At 44.2% G+C, this 23,273-nt stretch overlaps 1 long non-coding RNA gene across 1 annotated transcript in view; it reads right to left on the minus strand.

The window, feature by feature from the left end:
* Positions 1-6,201: 6,201 nt before the first annotated feature.
* The window catches only part of LOC136482737 (uncharacterized), a 251,724-nt gene continuing 234,652 nt past the window's right edge, over positions 6,202-23,273 (minus strand). Inside the window, exons 2-3 of the long non-coding RNA XR_010765182.1 lie at positions 6,398-6,563; positions 6,202-6,324 (exon numbers count right to left, since the gene is read on the minus strand). This is a non-coding gene — a long non-coding RNA (uncharacterized lncRNA). The remainder of the gene's footprint in view (positions 6,325-6,397; positions 6,564-23,273) is intronic.

The following is a 23,273-nucleotide window of genomic DNA, read 5'->3' on the forward strand; positions in this document are numbered from 1 at the left end:
GCTTCATTATTCAATGTGGAGAGGCAGCTAACAGAGATGAATTAAGAGTTCGATTATTTTCATCATCTTTGTCTGGATCAGCATTTACATGGTTCATTTCATTGCCACCAAATTCTATTATTACTTGGGTTGATCTAGAAAAACAATTCCACAAGTATTTCTTTGCTGGAATCCATGAAAAGAAGCTTACCGATTTAGTAAAATTGAGACAGCGTAATGATGAATCGGTAGAGAGCTTTGTACAAAGGCTACGAGATGTAAAAAATAAGTGCTACAGCCTGGTGCTGGATGATCGGCAGCTTGCCGATTTGGCTTTCCAGGGGTTATTGCCACATCTTAAAGACAGATATGCTTCTCAGGAGTTTGAAAGCCTCAGTCATCTTGTGCAAAGGATCTCTGATCAAGATACTAGGGTTTTTGAACCTAAAAAGAACTGGAGTAAAAAGGTATCATTTGTTGAAGAAGTAGGAGATTCTGATTCTGATGAAGAACCAGTTATCGGCTTAGCTGAGTGGGTTAAGAATAAAAAGCCGATATCATGTCCCTTTGGTCAAAAAGAGCCAGAAAAGTTTACCTTTGATATCACCAAGGCCGATAAAATATTTGATCTTCTGCTTCAAGAGGGCCAAATTAAGCTGTCACCTAATCACGTGATCCCATCGGCAGAAGAGTTGAAGAAGATTTTGTACTGCAAATGGCACAATGCAACTTCACACAGTACAAATGAGTGCAAGGTGTTCAGGCAACAGTTACAATCGGCTATTGAATCTGGGAGAATTAAGTTTGGTACTTCCAAGACCCAGAGGCCGATGAAAATTGATCAACACCCTTTTCCAGCAAATATGTTGGATGCCAAAGGAAAGACCAAGGTATTGATGTCAGAGGCTGCTGAGAAAAACGCGTCAGTAGACCCCCAACATCGGATAACTACCAATGATGCAAAGAGTAAGGGTTTGCTAGGGGAAAGCAGTAGTTCCAAAAAAACCTCCTCGACCTGGCATTGTGATTACTCATCGAAGGCAGCAGGAGGGTTGGCGTCAACGTAATGACCGATATCGGCAACAGCAAGAAATGAGACGTCAGGAAGAGTGGAATCGACATAAAGATCATTGGAGATGTCCGTTCTTCATCCATTGCTGGGAAGAAGGTATTAAATTGCCAACTGTTGAAAATTGCCCTGAGTGTAATGGTTATTACGGAGTCAATCGTTCAGAAAGGAGGTTTCAACGTGGTAATCAGGGTTTGTCTATCAACGAGCCGATCAAAGGCAGAGCATCAGTGCATGATCGGCTGGGGGGCAGACTTAGTGTACATGAGAGGCTTGGTAAACGCGCTGGATATTTTCCAAGGAATCAAGAGGAGCTTGAGGAAATGGCAAACGCAAGAGTTCCCGATGAGGAGATATTCTACAGGGACCCTAATATACGTCGCGTAGAACTAACTAGGACTTGTTATCAGCCGGTTTGGAAAACCAAGTTTCCTCGATGGTGCCCAGAGGGTCTGACAAAGACGCAGAGAAGGAGGATGCAACGTGAGCGTCAGGAGGATTTATACCAGGAGGAAAATTCCTCCAATGAAAGGCCTGGTCATCAGCAGTGGCAGGTAAAACACAAAAATAAGGGTCCATCGGCAGATGTTAATATGGTATTCATGTTGCCGATGGAGTTTCTGGCACTATCTGATAATGAGGAAGAAGTTGTTTTCTCTGATCAAGTAGCTCAGCTGACGCTAGATCCAATGATGGCTGTTTTTGAGAAACCTACCGATGACGGGAGACAGCATCTTAAGGCTTTATTTGTGAAGGGCAGAGTTGATGGGCAGCCTGTGTCTAAGGTACTTATTGATGGAGGGGCTGCGATTAATATTATGCCTTATGTGATGTATCGGAAACTTGGTAAGGGGGATCAAGACTTGACCAAAACCGATATGATGTTGAAAGATTTTGAAGGCAATGTGTCACCGGCTAAAGGGGCAGTATGCGTTGAATTGACCATCGGCAGCAAAACCTTGCTGACGACGTTCTTTGTTATTAACGGCAAGGGTGCATATAATCTGCTTCTAGGGAGGGATTGGATTCATGCTAATTGTTGTGTTCCTTCTACAATGCATCAATGCCTCGTACAATGGATTGGGGATAAGATTGAGGTCGTCCCTGGTGATTCTTCTTATATCATCGCATCGGCAGAATCAGATACTTATGAGCGAACTAAATGCATATCAGGAGAAGCTTGGGAAAAAGAGTTCCTTAGAGTTGCTGATTATGAAATTCCACCGATCCAAGCAGTCGGTTCTGAAGAGGAGTTTTAATGGATAGGTTTGCCGATGATGGAAAATTAGGTCAAGGGTTCACATCGGCAGATGATTTAGTAGAAGTAGATATCGGTGATGGTGATAGGTCGAGGCCTACTTTTATTAGTGCTAAGTTAGATTCTAAGTGTAAGCAGCGAATAACAGATTTGTTAAAAGAATATAAAGATTGTTTTGCTTGGGATTATACTGAGATGCCTGGGTTAGACCGATCGATAGTTGAACATCGGTTACCTATCAAATCTGGATTTCGGCCACATCAGCAGCCAGCGCGCCGATGCAACCCTAATGTACTTCCTGACATTAAGGCCGAAATAACTAAATTAATTGAAGCAAAGTTTATTCGGCAATGTCGATACGCAGAGTGGATCTCTAATGTGGTTCCTGTTTATAAGAAAAATGGAAAACTTCGTGTTTGTATTGATTTCAGGAATCTCAACAAAGCCACACCGATGGATGGCTATCCAATGCCGATTGCTGATTTGTTGATTGATGCTGCGGCTGGACATCAAATTATTAGCTTCATGGATGGTAATGCAGGTTACAATCAAATATTTATGGCTGAGGAGGATATTCCCAAGACTGCTTTCAGATGTCCAGGACATGTGGGGTTGTTCGAGTGGATAGTCATGACGTTTGGTTTGAAAAATGCCGGTGCTACTTATCAAAGGGCTATGAACTTTATTTTTCATGAGTACATCGGCACATTAGTGGAGATCTACATTGATGATGTAGTGATTAAGTCTGGAGATATCACAGCACATTTAGCCGATCTGCGAAAAATACTGGAGTGCACAAGGAGGCATGGATTGAAGATGAATCCTAATAAATGTGCATTTGGTGTATCGGCAGGACAATTCTTGGGTTTTATGGTGCATCAGCGGGGCATTGAAATTAGTAGGAAGTCTATTGATGCAATTAACAAGGTGATTGCTCCTGCCAATAAGACTGAATTACAATCTTTGATCGGTAAGATTAATTTCATTAGAAGATTCATATCTAATCTGTCGGGTAAGATCAAGGCTTTCAGCCCGCTACTTAAATTAAAAGCTGATCAGGAATTTGTATGGGGAGTTGAACAGCAATTAGCCCTTGATGAAATTAAGAAATATTTATCAAATCCTCCGGTGCTAGTTCCACCTCAACATGGGAAGCCTTTCAGGTTGTATTTGTCAGCTGATGATGCAGTTATCGGTTCAGCTCTTATTCAAGAATTTGAAGGGAAAGAACGTGTTATTTATTATTTGAGCAGAAGATTAGTGGATGCTGAGACGAGGTATTCGGCTATCGAGAAATTGTGTCTGTGCTTATACTTTTCTTGTATCAAATTAAGGCATTATTTGTTATCTGCCGAATGTACGGTCATATGCAAAGACGATGTGGTCAAGTACATGTTGTCGATGCCGATATTAAGTGGTAGAATCGGCAAGTGGATTTTAGCATTATCAGAATTTGAGCTACGCTACAAATCAACTAAGGCAGTTAAAGGGCAAGTGATGGCTGATTTTGTCACTCAGCATTGTAACACGGTGGATTCTCTGGGGATTGCTCCCTGGACACTTTTCTTCGATGGGTCCACATGTGGTGAAGGAGCAGGTATCGGCATTGTGTTAATTTCACCTCAAGGAAAGAAGTATGAGTTTTCATTGCCGATTGTTGCTACAGCGACAAATAATCAAGCTGAATACCAAGCCTTGATAAAGGGGTTAGAATTGCTGAAGGAGATACGTGCCGATGTTGTTGAAATCTTTGGTGACTCTATGCTAGTTATAAATCAATTGGCTGGAATTTATGAATGCCGAAGTGAAGCCTTGATTTCGTATTATGAAAGGTGTTTGCAATTATTGAAAGGATTTAGAGATTTTCGTCTTGAGCATATCTCTCGATTGCATAATGAGGAAGCTAATCGACTAGCTCAGCATGCTTCAGGGTATCAGACCATTCAGGAAGTGCTAATATCGGCAGTTGATACCGATGACTGGAGGAAAGAGATTGTCGATTATTTAAAGGATCCAGGCAGAAAGGTTGAGAGACGTATAAGGTTCCAAGCTACCAAATATGTGCTCCTCGATGATGAATTATATTATCGAACTATAGATGGAGTTTTACTCAGATGTGTTAGCAATGATGAATCGAAAAACTTGATGGGTGAAATTCATGAAGGAGTATGTGGGGCACATCAATCGGCTTTCAAGATGAAATGGATAATCAGAAGGAATGGGTACTATTGGCCGACTATTCTTGAAGATTGTTTTAAATATTTTAAGGGATGCCAGGGGTGTCAAAAGTTTGGTAACATTCAAAGGGCGCCTGCATCGGCTATGAATCCTATAATCAAACCATGGCCATTCCGGGGATGGGCTATTGATCTCATTGGTCAGATTTATCCGCCATCGAGTAAAGGACATAAATTTATTCTGGTTGCTACCGATTATTTCACAAAGTGGGTTGAGGCAATTCCTCTAAAAAAGGTGACATCGGTCAATATGATTGATTTTGTGAAAGAGCATATTGTTTACCGATTTGGTATTCCTCAGACTATCACTACCGATCAGGGTACTATGTTTACATCGGGAGAATTTGATGAGTTTGCTGTAGGTATGGGAATTAAAATTTTAAATTCTTCTCCATATTATGCTCAAGCTAATGGTCAAGCTGAGGCTTCTAACAAAGGGATCATCAAACTTATTAAGCGCAAAATTGAAGAAAATCCTAGGAGGTGGCATACAGTATTAAATGAAGCCTTGTGGTCATATCGGATGTCATGCCATGGTGCAACCAAAGTAACGCCTTATCAGTTAGTATATGGACACGATGCAGTGTTGCCTTGGGAAATTAAGGTTGGCTCTAGACGAATACGTTCTCAAAATCAGCTGACAGCCGATGAGTATAATACTCTTATGAAAGATGAGTTGGAAGATGTGGCAGGTCATCGGTTAAGGGCTTTAGTTAGTATTGAAGAAAATAAGAAAAGAGTAGTTAGATGGTATGACAAGAAGGTGAAAGTAAAAGAGTTTGCCGATGGAGATCTGGTCTGGAAATTGATTTTACCGATTGGGACTAAAAGTTCAAAGTTTGGAAAGTGGTCTCCTAATTGGGAAGGTCCATATCGGATAAATCAGTCTATTCCTGGTAATGCATATATTTTAGAAACCCTCGAAGGGGTTGTGTTTCCCAGAGCGTTAAATGGAAAATATTTAAAGAAATATTACCCTAGTATCTGGACGGATGCATAAAAGTATAAGTGCCGATAACAGTACTATCGGCTAGGATTATGCAAGGGTATCAATGTCTCATAAAGTGCCGATACAATAAATAAGATTACACGTTCAGCAAGGATTGGATAGCTAATATTGCACGCAGGCGAATCTGGTCGGCTTCTTCCATTTCTTTGATATCGTCATCGGCAGCACCCTCCACAGGCTTGAGTTTCTTCTTCATGGCTAAAGCTTTGCGAGCTTGGATATCTCTTTCTTGCTGAAGGGCTTTGACGGCATTGGGTAGCTGGTTTTCTTCTTGTTGAGCATGAGTTAAGGCTGCATCGATTTCTTTCAATTCAGCCAATAGAGCTGCCTTCCTTGCCGATAGATCCAAGATTTTCTGCTTAAGTGCAGCACCCGAAGTCTGCAAGTTGACGATGCCCTTGTGCTTCTCATCAGCGATTTGTTTCAGTTGTAGCATCTCTCCTTTAAGTTGAGCTTGAGCTGCTCTATCGGCAATGCGCTGAGCAGCCCGTTGATATTGCAGTTGACGGCTTTCTAAGTGAGCTGCTGGGAAGAGTATTTCTTCAACATCGGCAGGGACCTGGCCACGAATTGTTTTGAAAATTGCCTTTGCGGGGTCCGAGTCGTCTACCAGTTGGGCGGTACTTTGCTGTAGCAAGTTCAGGAGAGTTTCCAACTTGGATTTAGTCTCTGCCGATATTGTTCCCAGTGCAAGGGAAGAACTTGTTTCCTCTCCATCGTCGTCAGAAATGTCAATGGCAAAGGAAAATAGGCTGTTCGGGGAATCTTGTTCCTGAAAGAAAGACAAGGAGATCAATCAGGGGTAAATATGAGTATTGTAAAATCAGATAGGTTGATCGGTTTACCTGTTTCAAGGCAATTTCCTGTGCTTGACTGGAGGAAGCCACCTGGAGTATGTCGTGTGGATCGGCTGAGCTTGCCGATGGGATATCCTCTGTGACTTCATCGGTGGTGGGCTCTTGAGGTATGATGACCGATGACATTGGGGCAGATGTAGGGATCGGCATAGACCTTTGTCGTTTTGGTTGTGCTTCAGTATCTGTTGAAGCTTTGCGCTTTGCTTGGACATCGGCAACAATTGGCTGGGGGGCATCGACACTTGTTGGTTGTGAAGCTTGGGCATCTGGTACGTTTGCCGATGTACCCAATTGTTGCTGTAAAACAAGTGTGAGATATGATATTTAACAGATAAATGTAAAGTCAAGAAGCTACCTCTGAAGGAGTGGTGCTTGATATCGGCGGAATTGCCGATGATGATCCAGTAGCAGCTCTTACCCCCTGATGATTAAGGTTAATATAGTTTGTGATCGGCATAAGTGAAAATAAACAAGGTTGTTACCTTAAAGGCTTTGACCAAGGTTGTAGCAGCGGCCGATGGAGTAGCCCTGGATGTAGCCAATTTGGACTTAAAAGTGATGGTCTTGGTACGAATCTTCTGGTGGGTCAAAGCGGCTAAGGTGGGAGCGTTGTAGCCGATCGGCGATGTTGGGGAAATAGGCCGGAGGTTGAAGGGTTTCCCACTTTTGCTCACCGATGGTGCTGGGTGGTTAACCTGTTACAAGGGAGTCAGTTATTGATAAATGAAAGGAAAAGTAGAAGGGAGTTCGAGGAAACTTACCGCGTCGTCGGGGATGGCATATTCAGAATCAATCATGTGCCGATATGTGTGAGCAGAAGTCGAGAACAGTTGCTCTTTCCACTCTCGCCACCATTGCTTGTATGACTCGGTGATGAAAGATATTGGTGTCCAGGTGGATATATCAACATCTGTAGTATCGGCATCAGGAGAAAGTTGTACTACCTTGTTCCAGTCTGTTCCACAGGTGATTGTTTCCCTGGGTTTGATCACATCGGCAAAACAGAGTTTGATTGGCAGTTGCCCAAAAGCCAATTGGCGGGATACTGCCGATGGGTTGTAAAATTCATATGTAATATTGGTGTTTTTCCCGCTGCCGAATGTGTTTACTGGAATTGCCCTGGGAGTGATGATAGCCATCATGAGCTCATTATCTTGATTCAGAGTGTCATCGGCAAAGTTGAAAAGAAGGGGGAATCTGTTTTCTTCGTCGATATAAGGCACCCAGGCCCTATGATCACGAGAAAGACCATTATAGAAGCTTTGAAAGAATCTGCCGATTTGGTCTTCGTTGGCTTCTGTTCCAGGAAGGACAATTATGGCTTCACCAAAATTGAGGGGTGAGCGTGTTGCCGATTCATCATCCCCGAGCACATAATCTTCAGCAATTTCTCGTGGGAATTGTTGAGCAAAAAAGTCCCATTGCAAACGTTTGTGCATATGGGCATTCAGCCACATGTTGATGAACCACCATGGGCCTCCCAAGTTGCCAATGGGTTCGCCAAGCAGAAGTTTCTGAGACACTTGGTGAAGAAGATGATAAGTGGAGCTCAGAAGGTATCGGCCAAGAGGAAACCTTACGCCATTAGCCAGAAGTTCAGCTGCAGGGAGGAAGGCGTTGGTTGGTCCTACTGATCGACCACAGAAGATAAATTTTTCTAACCACATATTCAGGAATGTGGCATGTTCCCTCTGGCTAGGTGTCCCGGTTTTCTGGTACTCTTGAATATATCCTGTCCAACCGCCGATGTTACGGGTATTCACTCTATATTCAGGCTTTCTACCAAAGATGGAGCCTTCATCGGCAGTTGAGATGTCCAAGCCAGTAAGCATGTGGACATCGGCAAGGGTGGGGGTAGCTGGGCCATGTCCAAACATAAAAGTATTGGTCGTATCTGACCAGAAATAAGCAGCTGCAATCATCATTGATTCATTTTTCTGCATATCGGCAATAGAGAGCCTGATACATTGGTCTAACTTTCGTTCTGCCCAGTATACTTGCATCGATCTATTAACCCTCAAATACCAATCTTTCCACCCTTTGGTGGTTTTGGGCCAAGATCGGAATGTGTCTTTCCACAAGTTCAGGGAGAAATTTTGGGCTCTAAAGGGGATTCTGTTAACCTCTGCGTTGATCAGATCGGTTGGATCTGGGTTGCCCATCGGTCCAAGGCATTGGACGTGTGGCTGATCGGTTGGGATAATTAATTTGTTGCGCAGTTCCTAGGGTTATGGAATCCAGAAGACAGAAGAAAGGAAAAATCACCAACTGAATAAATTTACAAAAAGATCAAAGTAAAAGGTAATGGAAGTGGAGCGAACCGCGGGGACGTCGAAGTTGATGGCCATTGTCTTGAGGAAGGTGGAGATATGAGCCGGGAACTTGAAGTTAGCGCCGGAGAAGGGTTCTTGTTGGTCGAGGTTGCGCGGTTGTTCGTCGGAGTCGCCGCCGGAGAGAGAGAATGCCAAGGATTGGAGGCTGAAGATAGAAAATGAGGGTTCCGGAGAAATCTATTTATAAGCCGCCCAGAATAAGGGTATTTTGGACTTATCTCTATGACGCGCGCATATAGGTCAAGGCGGTGCAGAGGGATATGGTAACTATTCGCGCGATAATCAGGGGATTGTACAGATGAGTTGATAACAAGTAATCATGACTTGGAAGGGATATCGATACATGATATTTTAATTCTTAAAATGGCAGCATTATCATGTTAGGATCTTGCCGATGGGTTGTTGTTTTGGTATCTCAATCAAGGCAAGAGTGGTTGGTGATTGTGCGATATTTACTGAAGTGCGTGGATCAAGATTAGATTTGATTGGATTTGATAACAAATCAAGTTTTGGCTTGGAGAATGAGTTACGGTAATTGGGCAAAGGCAAGCGTTATCTGGAGTAAATTTCGGAGCATTAATGGTTTTATACTCCGAAATTGGGGGGCATGTGTTGACACCGTTTTTTTTGCACGTGTCAAAATAATCGGAGTGGACCAATCGGCAAGGGGAAAGTTATTGAATACTTTGATAGCCAATAAAAGCCAGTTTGTAAAAATGGTTGCCGATAGTTGGTGATGATCGATGGAAAGGATGATTTGGACTCAGGCGTTGCCGATGAGGTTGGAGGAGTTGTTGTCGATGCCGATGAAAGGAGACTTAAAGACTACTGCCGATGAAACAGGGAGTATGCCGATGAAGGAAGACTTGAAGACTATTGCCGATGAAGTAGGGAGTCTGCCGATGAAGGAAGACTTGAAGCCTACTGCCGATGAAATAGGGAGTATGCCGATGGAAAGGACAGTGAGATTTCCATCGTAATTAAGGCGGACAGGGAAATAGATAGGAGTTGATTTCCTTTTCTGTATTTGCTAGGTTATGATTCGTGTAAGAGTCACGTGTTTCCTTAGATATGGGATTGGTGTCCTAGTTGTGTTTGGTTGTGTCTCTTTAGATCAGGGTATAAATATGGAGTAAGGGGCAATGTAAAAAAAATAATATCAATCAATATCAAAACTAACTTTTACTCCTATTTGCATCTACTTTTCGGCGACTTCGTCAATTTGCATATTTTTCTTTTTACGAGTTCTCATTGATTCGGCGAGCTGCATCGTTTCAGCGCGATCTTCGGCGATTCTCGAGTTCCGCGTGAGCACCTCTTGGCCGTGGCTTCCGGGCGTATCGCTGTTGTCAGGACCAAAGTGTTCGTTTCTTCATCCTTGTCGATTAACAGGTCAAATCGACTGGCACGCTTTGGATATCGATTCGGGTATTAGCCCTTTGTGTTTGCAGATCACTTTTGCATCAACAGTATTTCACCGAACAAGTTTCTCCAAATCGCCGACCACGTTTCTCCAAATCTCCAACATATTTCGCCGAACAAGTTTCTCCAAATCGCCGACCACGTTTCTCCAAATCTCCAACGTATTTCACCGAACAAGTTTGTCCAAATCTTCGACCACGTTTTTCCAAATCTCCAACGTATTTCGCCGAACAACTTTCTCTAAATCACTGACCACGTTTCTCCAAATCTCCAACATATTTCGCCGAACAACTTTCTCCAAATCACCAATCGCCGAGCAGCACACATCTTGTCTCTAAGCTCTATGGAGAAGACCAAGTCTCTGATCTCTTCCTACACGTGCTACGGGCTCCGTGCTCTACGTTATGGGTGGTCGGCTACGGTTCCTTGGTCATACCTATTCCTCCTACACATGCACGAGCTCTACGCTCGATGTTATGGACTATGGGCTAGCCAAGGCCAAGAGCACAATAGAGAACTAACTGCTCGGATGCCACTAATACCATGTTTATCTCCAAATTATTTCGCCAACCGCTGAGCAGCACATGTTCTACTCCTTTCTCTATGGAGAAGACCCAGTCTCCGATCTCTCCCTACACGTGCTACGGGCTCCGCGCTCTGCGTAATGGGTGGTCGGCTATGGTTCCTTGGTCATGCCTGTTCCTCTTACACGTGCACGGGCTTCGCGCTCGACATTATGGACAATGGGCTAGGTAAGGCCAAAGAGTTCAGTAACGAACTAACTGCTCGGATGCTATTTATACCATGCACAATTGCGTTAGGGTTAATATTCCAATGATTTTTCACCGTAATACCAGCAAAAATATGCACATGTCAACAATTATACATATACATAAATGTTTGTTTGTGCCCTTGTGCATTCTAACTACTTTCTCTAGTTAATACAGTGTGACTCTCCAAGCAGATCACTGAGCTTCGCCATCATCGTCCGTCTCGCCGAACAGGTCGATGTCACCGGCCAGCTTATTCACGGCACCCTCCACCTCATCCTCCAGCTACTGGTGCTTCGCCTTGCCCATCCCTTTGGTGAATCTGGCCCCTATCGCCTAAAGGTCAATGGCTGGATAGTGGGACCAAACCACCGCAAGGGCATGGGTAATGGCAGTCACAATGGCGTCGTGGTTGAAGCCCTTGAAATTTTCCCACGCTGCCTTGCACCTCTAGATGATGGTGTCCAAACATGGCAGTCTGCCATTGGGCTGAGGAGCCGCCTCCAGGTCGACGCAGTTGAGCACCGGTTTAACTCCAGCGACTACGGTGTCGAACTTGTTTCTTTTGGTCCTGGCCTCCTACACCAGCACATCAAATTGTGCCTTGACCCTCTAATGGTAGTCTGCAAGCATTTCAAGGTTCCATCAAGCAAGGAACTACTTGAACAGTAACTCTAACCAGGAAGTACACACCTTTTAGCTCCTCAGCTAGTTTGTCTGCTCGCCATGTCTCCTTCGCCTTCTCCTCTCAGAGTTGGTTGACGGCTTGGTGCAGCTAGCCAAGCTTCGCATCTTGCTCTACAAGCAAAATAGTCATCAACAAAGATATGGTTGTTCAACAATACAAAGCACGTTCGTCGATATGCCGTACCTGTTTCCTACTCGGATACATTTCTGAGCTACTCGGACTTCCGCTCCAGCTGCTCGGAAGCACTCGACAGCTGCTCGGAGATAGTGGCTAGCTGCTTAGACTTGCCACGCAGCAGCTCGGACATGGTCACCAGCTGCTTTGATAGGATGCCCTTCTGATACTCTTTGTCCTGCATGTTGGACTCAGCAAGGTCTTGCTTGCGCTGGGCCTTCTGGATATTCTTCTCCATAAGGTTCATCACCTCCTTTGGTTTTTTGTTCTTCTTGGCAAGGGGCGCCATCCTCTTTATCAGCTGGCGCCGCTGCTCGGTAGTTTGAGTTATCCCCTACAAAAATGCCAAGATTATGAAGAAGAACAATCTCCAACGACAAAAATGAACATTATAGATGTAGTACTAACCTTGATCTATTTCATCACTCTAGTAAGGGCAGAGTCCAATCTCTTTAGCTCCGTGGTGGTGTCCTCCTCCTCAACAACCACCACATCATCGGTGCGTCTGCGAAGGATTCGGACAGCTTGGGGTCGAGGTTCTTCATGTTCGATCTCTTCCACCTCGTCCTCCTCCACCTTGGCTGGAGGCACCACCGGGGGGCTCCGTGGCCAGACAGTGGGTCCGACCATGCCTTGAGATGCCTCGGGAGGCGTTAGCTGCTCCTTGGGCGCCACCGGCTTAGCCGCCCTCGACTCGAGCGTGGCACTGACATCTCCTACATTTGCCGCTGAAGACCCGGTGTTTTCTGGCATTGCCCCGGGCATCGTTGCCGAACCATCCGCTGTCGGCGCTAAGTGTTCACCATCGCCAAGTTCACCAGCAGCGGTAGTCGACTCCTCTGCAGGCCATCAAGCACCTAGGGACTTCGAGACAGGGTCCACTGGCATCTCTTCTGCCATGGGGCCAGCCTTCGTTTGCTCGTCAGTCTAGATGGGTGGGGCCAGATACTCCGTACGCCTCGCTCTACATCAGATCAGATCGTCACTCGCTAAAAAAGGATAAGGATATGACAACCAAATAACTCCAAGATAAGGGTACTTACGTAGTGGTTTTCTGATAGATTTTTCTAAACCGATGCTGCCTACCCGAGCACCTAGCCGTGGCCTTGGGGTCGACGCCTGTGACTTGGGGTGGAGGTGCTGCAGTCTTCGCCATCGGCCTCTCCTTCACCTGCCGCTCTGGGGCTCACATTGCTTGCTGCTCGGGGACTCCCTCTGCCCATTGCTCTGGGGCTCCCCTCATGTGCTGCTCGGAGACTCCCTCTACCCACCGCTCCAGGGCTCCCCTCGCCTACTGCTCGGGGACTCCCTTTACCTGCTGCTCGGGGACTCCCTTCGCTTGCTGCTCGGGGGCTCCCATCACCTGCTATTGGGGGACTTCCTACCCTTCCGTCGATTGTTCCTCCAAGCGTGCTGCGCGGAGGCGCCTTCATGCTCGGTGGAGGAGCAACTAGAACTTTGTCATCATTCGACCACTCGAACATCGCGGTACTCCACGTTCGAGTGGTCTGGTCATCACCAAGCGAGATGCCACCCGGCTTAAGGGGGGTGGCACTTGCCATCTTTCTCTTCTTCCAGGCTAGCTCGTCTGCCGCTACCCTCTTCCCCTAGATTTTCTCTGACACCAGCGATGGACTCACTGATGAGATGCTGACGGCTCCCTCTTTAGGCTGTTTCAATGGCCGGGCATCTACTGCCTGCGGACAATTGCCCCTCGGCACACCCAAGAAGTACACCACCCTTTCCTACGAATGGATCTTTGTATAAGTGAATCAGTCCACTGCTCGACAATGACAGAAGATAAAAAATGTCAGGAACACACAATTGAGATATTTACCTAGGGATGTAGATTTTTGCAGTGAAAGGGTCTCGTCTGCCCTAGCAAATGGAGCGAATAGCTCTACAACCCGCTCTTGCACTATGTCCCTCGACAACATCTTTGTCCTCTCCCGGGTACCGTCGGTCTCCCCATTGAAATCAAAGGCTGTGTGAGCCATCTCCTCTCAGGGCTGCACGCGACGCACTATAAAGCTTGTCACCACCAATCCACTGTTGGTCTTCACACCCTTTATTAAGCCAAGGAGCTCCCTCACTTGCTCCATATCAGCACTGCTTGGCATCTCCGACCAACTCTTCTGGCTCTCCGGGATGTGGTCGGCATCGCAGCGGACGACAGGGTGGCTCTACTTCATATAAAACCACCTGGCGTTCCACCCCTTCAGCAATGTGTTTAGTGGCACAGTAAGGTACTCGCTCGCCATTCCATCGCGTAGCTAAAGATACACTCCACCGACCACCTTGGAACCACCACCGCCTCTTTTCTTCAGCCAGAACAGGTGATGGAAGAAGTTGAAGTGGGGAAGGATTCTGAGATACGACTCAAAGAAATGGATGAAGATAGAAATGTACAATATGGTGTTTGGGTGGAGGTTGCACAGACTAATTCTCTAGAACTCCATCAAATCCCTCAAAAATGGGTGAACAGGAAAACCTAACCCGCGCCAAAAGTAGTCCTCAAATACCATAGCTTCATCGGTAAGAGGCATGGGGAAGGGCTCACTGAGGGTCGGCCGCCGTCTGGCGGTGACGTGGTTGGGAAGAACGCCCGCCTCCACCAATCTGTTGAGCTCCATCTCCCCTAAGCGCGACTGCACCCACTCTTCGTCACGACAGGCTCTAGCGCTCACTTTCTTTGGGCTCGCCTTCTTTGGGTTCACAGCTCCCCTCTTCAGCACCATCTCTCAGATCCGGATGAGGATTGGCGGTGAAAGCATGCGGGGATGTGAATCTAGAAATGTGAGGGCTAAGGAAGAAGATGAAATGGCAAAGTGGCAAAGGTGGGAGCGCGGGATGCAGAGGTGCAGTTATAAAGCACTCCCCCACCTTTTCGCATTAGAGGGTTTTTGGGAAACCATTCATGTGATTTGCGCCTCTCTAAATTCTCCGCAACAGCAAGGTGGGCCGTTACCTGGGCTTTCGCGCAACCGTGGCCTGTTTCGCTGATTTATCTCCACAATTTGTTACGGCTCGCCGAATATTCGCCAACTTCTCCACCAATCGTTATGGCTCAATAATTACTACTGTATAGCCATTACTCTGGTATTTTCTCTATGATTTGTTTTCTCCAAGATTTCCTCTTGTGGCTCAGGGAATGTGTTAGCATTATGTCTCGGTTCCTCGCCGCATTGGGGATTTTTCTTTAGTTGACTCTTGTTTCTGACCCTAGCACCACATGACTATGTCACCTACTATCAGGCTCGGGGGCTAAGTGGGCACACTTCACCTTGCGGTGAATGTGCTTTTTCTCATCTCGGGGCTACGCCCGAGGACTGACTACTTGCTTGGCTGGTCTTCTACTATTTTTCTACTTTGGACCCTAGCACCACATGACTATGTCATGTACTATCAGGCTTGGGGACTAAGTGGGCATACTTCACCTCGCAGAGAATGTGTTTGCTTTATTTTGGAAGACTCTGTGCCTCTTAAAGCTGAAGAAGACTATCTCTTTTTCTCGTGGACGAACACTAAGTGGGCACACTTGGTCCACTACGAAGAAATTTTCGATTCTGAACTTGAGCTCCTTACACCCTAATGGCAAGCCGTACTTGGGTTACACTGCTCAGCTACGGTTCATGCTGCTCGGTGATGGTTCACGCTGCTTGGCAACTGCTCACAACTGCTCGACAACTCATCACGATGGTCGAACCATGAGTCTGACTGCTCGGCTTTGTTCGCACCTGCTTGGACAAGCTCAAGACGATGTTGCACAATGAGTACAAGGTGCTTGGGGACTAGCTGTGGGGGTATGACCCCAAATACCCATGGTAGACCACATGGGTTGCACCCCCCAGGGTGGCCCAGCCCGTGAGATTAAGCCTTGCGGGGCACGACTCTGCTTGGCGCCTCCCGCAAGATACTGGGAAGATATCCTAAAGATGCTACGAGATCTGTTAGGATACTTATGATCCCATGATTCCTGTAATCTATTATTACTTTTCGATTATCTCTCAGATCTAACCGACTTGTAACCCTACCCCCGGACTATATAAGGCGGGCAGGGACCCCCTTTAAACTCACACAGTATCATACGATAGCCAATACAATCCAATAGACCATAGGAGTAGGGTATTATGTCATACTGATGGCCTAAACCTGTCTAACTCGTGTGTCTCTATTCCCTTCTTGTTCTTGATTACACGCCTCTCTGTCCATCAATCTACCTTCGTGGGATACCCCTCGGAGGACTGCAGACGATTATTTGTCAACAGTGTTCGTGATTCTTTTGGCTACAAATCTTTTGATTAGTTAATCTTTACTCATACTTGTTTACGGGATCGCCATTCGCCCTTACGACAAATGCTCTAGTAGAAGGGCCCTAATAGAGACGGATAACCCTTGTATACACACTAGAGTAGTAGTCAATAGCGTAGACGTGGTGTTTAGGCTGGAGGCTACCTTCATTTGCCTCGTACTCCATGGTTGAGAGGTAGGTGGCAGGTGCTGATAGCCCCGTCCATCCCTTGTAATCCCCCACATCTAGGTACGACATAGAGCTATAGGCTAGAAATGCTTGGCAGACCAGGCGTTCTCCAGTGCCCGAAGTGAGTAAGGGTAGAGTTTGTCTATTTATAGACCCTATAACCAAAGTAATCCATCTCAACCTTTACCAACTTTATCCTTGTGCTGTCCTTAGACAAACTAGCTAGAAGAGTACCTCCATTCCATGTGGAAAATACGATATCCTGAATATATACGGGTGAAATGATACAACGGTAATTCCGTGCGCTTGCGGATTATTTCTGTATGCATTAAGAAATACCAAAAATCATGTAGAGATGGTGGGGGAGCACAACATATAAGGCGGGAGAAGCCCCTACCTATCAGGCTAGTCTTTTGGGTTGAGCAAAGTCATGGGTCTTATATGTTTTCAGCTCCGGTGGACCCTAGGACATGTGGGAGCGTAGGCTTGTGGCAACGAGCTGGGCCAGCTTCAATCCAGATCCAAGATCAAGAACTTAGCAGTCACCACTGGTTCCAACAATTGGTATCAAAGACAGTACCCAAGGTCAGAAAAAGTGAAACCCAATAAAAAAATCTTGAGCGTCACATATGTGGCGGGTGTGACAGAACCGCCCAATTTATACAAGATCAAGTACGGCAGCCCCCGTTTAACACGTTGACGCGTGCATACTTTCATTTATATAAACCGATAGTCCGTTGAGTGTCCCGAAGGACCTCGGTAAATCAACATCATAACCAAGATCGAGTGATTAAGCAAATACACATCACATACATAGAGTTGCCGCAGAAATAATGTTTACAATGAGTTCACAAATAATAATACAAGTTTGGGTTTCAAAACTGATTGGTGAAAACAACATAGCTTTCAAATGATTACAATAATATAAGTTCCAAATACATTGCTAGCATAAGTGACATCCTCTGATAAAATCATATAGATGAGAAATAAATATAGAGTCACCAAGCCCACCGGCGGTTAACCACCTTCTTCAGTAGGCCAAGAACTTCACTTGCAACATGGTGGGATAAACCCTGAGTACTCGAATGTACTCAGCTAGACCTACCCATCATAAACAAGAAATAATGTGACACCAAGGAGTATGCAAGGCTTTATAGGTAGAGCTAACTTTGACAAAATTTTGCATAAAAGCCACTAGTTTAGCTGTACATTTTATAATTCGGTAACCAAGTTAATTATAGCTATTCATCTCTAGATTAGCAACTAACCTGTGCCAAACATGTGGAATATCATTTAGTAACAGAGAACCGTAACCATTGTCGGTGTAACATTTCCATATTCATCATAACCATCAAATTCCATTAATTAATGCTACGTTGCCGTTGCTCAGTCAAGTTCTCACTATCCGGGAGAGGCGGCGATTCAAATCGATTCCTACCCAGCTAGGGAATTTATTCCTAACACAAACCGAGGCACACCTGCGCTAAGGTATCCTTAGGTCACCTTTGGTACAATTCAGATGCAGTCGTGGGTCCGATCAGCGCCGCACCCTCAGAGATTCTACCAATATGCCTGGAAGATCAGGACTCGAACCCGCCCATGGACTCATGCCATTGGCTCTCTGCTCATACTTACTACCTCCAGTGTGCGCACTTCCACTTATCGGGGCCCGACCTGAATTGAACTACTCGGCTTTGCTATCGTATCGTCGGATTCGGGCAGCTAAGTGCTAGGCATGTGTTCAACATGACATGAGGACGTACAACGAATCGATCCTTAATCAACACAGATGGGGATAGATAGGTTAGTGTTTGTTAGATGACACTCGCTTGGTGAGCATATCCTATTTAGGCATGTACTCCAAGGGTCTTTCCATCTTCGGGATAGGTCCACCAACACCATCTTCTGGTTCGATTCCATCATCACGTCCTTCACGTGTTGCATCTAGCGTACCTAGATGAGATGCAATACTGCAAGTGCATGAATATGAACAATGGTCACATCATATTGATTTAAGCACTAGACAGCAAGTCATTCAACTAAGTAACTAGGGCTACATAATTTAGAGCATGCACTAGCAACATCAAGAATGGGCAATCAACTTAAGTGCATACATAGAATTTGGACAACAGTATAGCAGTCACGTGTTTTAACCATAACTGGAGTTACAATCATTCAATAAGAGTGATCTTGGACTTTATGGATTCCAGAAGCTAACTCATAGGTTAACATGATCAAATATGCCAATATCTCAGGTCTATACTGATAAGGATAGAAAACTAACATTAACTTTAGAAATGTATAACTAGAGTTGTAATCATCCAACAAGCATGATCCTTAACTTTATAGGAATCTTATTAAGTTATCTACAGCTTTATTATTATCATATTTAAGTGATTCAACAGTTATTTGGCCTTAAACACACAAAGCAACAATTCTGTCCAAAACATGGACATAATCTGACATGTAACTTCAGACAGTAATAAGTTGAGTTCTAGCTTTCACAACAAGCTGGTTCTAGACTTTTTAGAAATATTATCAAACCATGCACAATTTTGTTATAAACATTACAAGCTAATTCCAAAGTTAACTAGGTCAAACATCACAAAGAAGACATCTCTATCCAGATTAGAACAGAATCTATCACTCCACTTCACAAGCTCATAACTGGAGATTTAGACCACAAAAAAAGGGTGATCTTTAACAACTTGGAAAGATCCTAAAAAGCACTACACTTCTTCTATTATCTACAAGACATGATTCAAAACTTAGCTAAGTCAAACAACACAATCATTCAGATCTGTATAGAGAGCAAGCAAAACTTAACAACAAACTTTTAAAATCTATAGCTCCTAAATTATCAGGCCTATGGTCATGACAATTTAAAAAAAAGGAAGATTATTAAGTTACCTACAACTTTGGTATTCACCATATTCACAGAAAACATCATTATCACCACGAAATTAATTGCCTAACCACAACCATACATGCAGCCATTTCAGCACGTATGCGACATGGTTCTTCATTTAGTTCTTTAACAAGGTAACATATGCATAAGTTAAACACATAGCTCACAACTGCTATGAACATAGTTAATTAGCATTGGTTCTAGGTAACATGAAACACCCTAAACACTTTAAGCAAGAATTAAAGCAAGGATGAAGAACTTGTATAAGCAACATAATCACTAGTTGTTACATTAACATGAGAGCATACATATTAGTTATATTTGATGCTTACCCACTACTTATCATAACTTAGCATCTTATATATCACTTAACAATATATATTAAAAGCATCACATGACTTAATTGCATGCATCTACTAGCATCCTTTCATTATCCAATTATACACTAAAACATATATATTAATTATAGGTGATGTGGTAAACACCTCATTTGGAGCTGAGATTTTTATGGATGAGATATGTTATCAAAACATGACTACTTTAATAAAGATCACATGCTCAGGTTTTATATTTTAATTACTATGAAAAAGACAAATGGCTATTGCAAGAAAACAGGTAAAAGCAAGATAAATATAAAGATCATTATTTTCTATAAATATATAGCCATATTATATGTTATCATGGTAGTACAACATCATACAAAGCTAGTGGAACCATATTTTTCATGTTTACACCTACATTTAAAATTATAACTTATTTAAAACCATTTATCAAGCAATAAACAAGTTAAATCAATCATACTACATCCAATAATCATAAAATTTTTACCACAGCACACAAATAGTATTAGTAGACTACCATAAAAATTTAACAGCCATTGGAGCATCCAAACTTTATATATGAAAATGACAAGCAAAATAAGCTAAAATTGCCTATTTAACAAGATTAATAAAAAACATGATAAAAACAGTACACAACTAGCATGTTTAATATTTTTCTTAGCTAGAGAGTGTCATCACAAGACTAACACATCTAGAATCACAATTTTTGGACTTCTATAATTCAATATATGCATCTAACCAACTTAAAAGGATTTCTAAAAGCACTTTGCAAGAATAAATAAAAACATCAGAAACTTTCTACTAACATATATCATATTATGACTCTACTGTGTAGATCTACTCACAAGGATTCAAAAAAGTCCTCATTTGCTATTTTATGTTTTTTTCTACAATTTGTAATGCTTTTCCAAAGTTTTAGCCATAAAAGAAAAATAGATTTGCACCGAGGACCCTAACTTTTCACTAAAACAGATTCCAGCAAACAAGTCCTTATTGGTACTATTCCTTGAGTCACATGATTCATAGTTGGGTCCTTCCCTTTCACCTAATTCCTACACGAGGTCCTTCACTCGGACAGAACAGAGGAGGCTGATGGCGGCTTGAATTCCGGCGAGGTGGTCCTCCTCCGGCGGCGAGAGGTGGCAGCGGAGTGCTAGGGGATCCATGCACATCCATGGGATAGCTTGGCTCGACCCGAGGCGGCCTGCTGGCCATGGAAGTAGATGACAATAGCGATGGCAGCCTCTGGCGATCTGGCTAGCTAGCGGCGGAGGGAGGCTCGACGCGTGCTGGAGTTCTAGGGGGGCTGCGGGCATCCGAGGGTACAGTTAGCTCACTCCACGGTGGCCCGAGGCCAGCCAGCCACGCGCAGTGGTGCTGACAGCGAGGACGATGGTAGAGAGGCTGCAACCAGTGGGTCATGGCTCGGATTCACCCCGCGAGCGTGGGTAGGACATAGTGGGGTGTGAGGCAAACAAGTTTGTGCACATAGTTAGGGCAGAGAGGGCTTAGAGGGTGGGGAACACGGCGGGCAGTGGCGAGCTCGGCCGGCAATGGCAGCCATGGCGTCCGCCCCTGCAAGCAGTAGCATCGTGAGAGGAAGAGCGCAAGGGAGGGCGAGAGCGAGCGAAGGGGAACGTGCCTGGCTCTCCGCATGGCTGGAGCACAAGGGAGCGCGAGAGCAAGCAGCAGCATCGATGCAGGGGCATAGGGACATGCGACAGCAAGGTGGGGCGCTCAGCTTGGGCATTTTATCGAGCATGTAGCGGGCAACAGTGTGGCCGGCGTGGGAGGGGATTTTGGGACAGTCACTGGCCGAATTGGACCTTGGGACCAAAAGAAAAGTTGAAGCCCATGAACTGCTCTACATCTTTCATTAAGGGCGCCGAGCCATTAGAGAAATAGATTAATGGGTAATTAAGCCTGGATTTGATGCTGTCAGCGACTAATCAAAGATTAAGCCTTTCTCTTCTTGAGCTCGAATTACTTGATCGAAACATGGTCAAATTGATTCCAACTTTTTGTGTGTCCTTCTCCAAAACATATATTCCAACTTTTACTTTTGGCTCAACTTGAGGTGTTTAACAAATTTTAGAGAACGTAGGATGCCAATGTCAATGACGATGAATTCTGGACTTAGAATTATTTAGAGCCTAGAAATAGCTGTTGATTCCATCTTGAGTCCTCCATTTGAGCCACTTAGAAGTTGAATAAGGTCTGGGTCCAAAAATAAAGTTTGTTTTACTCCAATCAAACTTCAACTTTTATTTAAGGTCAAACTTCCTATCTGGTACAGAAACCATTTTTCATCTTGGTCAAAGCAGCACCTCGTTAAACCCTGGAATTATTGAGGCCTTTTCTTGACATTTGCTCAACACGAACCCTTCATGACTTTTGTTGTAGAGTTAAATTAGAGTTATTTGGGCAAGGTAGCAAGGTTTGGTCAATATCTCATATTCCCATTTACTTAATAAAGCAATCCAAGAAAGATTATAACTTATCATTTCATGTGACTTCTTGATTCCAAACTTCATGACACTTTTCCACTGGTCAAGATTGATGCATGTTGATGTAATGTACATGAAATAAGCGTGTTTAACATTACTCTTGCATAATCTTAACAAGGGTTCACATGCAAGTAAGGGTGTGTTGTCCAAGTTTAAGTTGGATCCCACTCTTGTAGATTTGATCTTGACACCTTCATCACCACTTAACATGTCATGTTTGGGCTCAAATCCATTGCTTAACTGGTCATAAACACCTAGGGTGTTATAGCGGGGGCACCCTGATGTGCGACTATAGGGGAGATTGTTGGGGTTTAGTCCCACTTCGGATATCGATGGTCGAGGAGCACAACATATAAGGTGGGGGCGGTCCAACCTATCAGGCTAGTATTTTGGGTTGAGTTAGGCCCAAGGCCTTGGTATGTTGGCCCAAAATCCTATGCAAGAAAATGCTGGCGAGGTATATTTGTTAATAATCTTGCATCTCTTATATATATGAAATTAAACATAATTCTATTAATTCGTATATATCTTTGTGTTTCTACGTACATAGCCCTCAAGATCGACAACGTCGACGAAAAGTAGTAAAAGTGTACGAGGCCTGACAAAACTGTTGGAGGGCTACTACATAACCACATAAGTCGATCCTAATACCAGCGAACTATTCTAGCCAAAAAACAATGCAAAGAAGTTCATAAACCACTGTGAGTTCTTGTTAGGGACAGGGTCCCGATCAGCGTCCATGAATGGAAAAAGAAGAAGGTTGATCCTCTAATCATTTTTGTCTCTGAGCGAGAGAAGGACCTTCTTTGGGATTCAGTCACTGCACATTTCAATCTATCAGTAGATGAAGATTTAAAAAACTAGTTAAAAGTTAGGCTCTCAAGAAGATGGCCACACAATTCCAAGCCTAGAAGAAGAAGTTGTACAATGAATTTGTCAAGAAGAATCTAACTCTAGATTTCAGTCAAAATAGCCTGTACAAAAAGTTGAGGGACGACTGACCTAAATTTGTGAGGTACAAGACATCGAAAGAGGGTGAGAAAGGGGTGAGAAGGAACAAACAGAATGCATGACAGAAGGTATACCATCATAAAATGGGATCAGGTGGCTACAGGAGTGCCATTCCAAAGTGGCAAAGAATGGAAGCAGACCTGCTTGCCAAAGGGATCCATCCATTTTCACTCGAATGGCCCAAACGCTCCAAGAATTGGTTTTTTGCGCATGGGGATCACAGGACCCAA

This window comes from Miscanthus floridulus, chromosome 9 (genome assembly GCF_019320115.1).
Source record: "Miscanthus floridulus cultivar M001 chromosome 9, ASM1932011v1, whole genome shotgun sequence".
NCBI lineage: Eukaryota > Viridiplantae > Streptophyta > Magnoliopsida > Poales > Poaceae > Miscanthus > Miscanthus floridulus.